Here is a 1737-nt window from a genome sequence, read left to right as displayed (position 1 = left end):
TTTAAAAAGGAGGAAAGCGACAATTTAGATAAAACTATAGCGGTTTGCAAGCTGTGTCACACCAACGTGAAATATTCTGGAAACACCACTAACCTACGAACCCACCTACAACGTCACCACCCGGACAAGGTAATGCTAACTGAGGAACTCAAGAAGCTGCGGCCGCGGCGTGACCCAAAACAAACCTTGCTGGACAGCGATGGAGGTTGTTCATTGTGATACTGCACTTTATGTACCTACGTTTCAAAGGCTTGTAAGCTACAGTTTGCACCGTTTCAATAAATGAAACTCATTTTCTCACCACATCTTTTGATTCATTTTGTCCAGCATTTGCAAGCTGTAGACTCTCTGTCTAGTCAGAGCCATATATTGTATAATTGATGCTTTCAGTTTTCAGTTGAATTAATTCAATCCAAGTCAATGGAACACTCACAAGATGTCACCAAAATCACACTGTCCTTTTAAAATCTTTCAGAAAATGATGTATCGAATTATATCGAATCGTATCGTTGGCTTAATATCGTGATATATATATCGTATTGTGAGCTGAATATCGTGTATCGTGAGATTAGTGTATCGCTACAGCCCTAACGCACATGTTGTGAAAACTATGTTTGCAAACCAAAGCCCTGCAGGCGTCTGGGGGATTTTCTTTTAACATGTCAAGTACGCATTCTTGTTATCTTTGACAATAACAAAAAGCAAAAAGACAACGTTTACTTAAGGAAACAGGCCAAACAACATTCCTGCATGTTTCTGAGTCATTTGAGAGTCAGTAGAGTTAGGAGGCTTTTTTTTTTTTTTAAAGCTGCAAAGCGGGATCAATGTATTTTTTTTACATTTTTAAAGTTTATTAACATCTTGACACTAAACCAGTGTTCTTGTTTATTACATTTCTTTGTGCACGCTGTTTCTCAAAACATTTACAAGTTGTGCTTTTAGAAAGTGGTGGGGACGAAATTGGCGTCTATGGTTGTCTGACGGATTACGTTCTTTTATCAAATTAAAAACGATGTATCTCAAGATGCGTTGAAGTAAAACTGAAGGGAGAAAGGTTCTGGACCTCCTTGGTCTTCCATGGTTTCCTGTTTTTGTAAACACAGACACATTTGTTGATACAGACATTTTCAACACAGGACCTGATGCAGAAGAGTTCTTATGAGGCGTATTCCTCTTTATCAGATCAGAGAACATGTCCCGATGTTTGCATTCATATATTTGTTTTGCAGAAGCTCTCTCCGACCATGTTTTGAACCATGTTCACAAACACATTTATATCTATTGGTTATATAAGAGTAGACACTAGGGCTGGGAATCACCAGGCTCCCCACAATACGATACTATCGCGATACTTAAGACACGATACGATAGTACTGCGATTCTACGATACGATATATTGCGATATTGCAAATCTCATGGCTCATATCCATGTCCGTCTTCCCTTCCTGGTTAAAACATGTATTTGCAATATGAATAGTTTATTTAAATAACCCAATTTGTGTTCTTTGAACCTGAAAAGGAGATGGCATTGTTTTTGTTACTTTCATTGCAATAGTATACATGTATTAACGTAACTTCCTGTTTTATATACGACCATCTTTCGGAGGGATATGCTACAGTTTATATGATAACATATCGATACTTGGCATCCGTGTATTGATACAATATCACCACGCAAAGTATCGCGATACTATGCTGTATCGATTATTTCCACCACCCCTAGTACACACAGTGGGG

Source organism: Notothenia coriiceps, unplaced genomic scaffold (genome assembly GCF_000735185.1).
Source record: "Notothenia coriiceps isolate Sejong01 unplaced genomic scaffold, NC01 NC01_scaffold00009658, whole genome shotgun sequence".
NCBI lineage: Eukaryota > Metazoa > Chordata > Actinopteri > Perciformes > Nototheniidae > Notothenia > Notothenia coriiceps.
Note: the sequence above shows the minus strand (reverse complement) of the source record.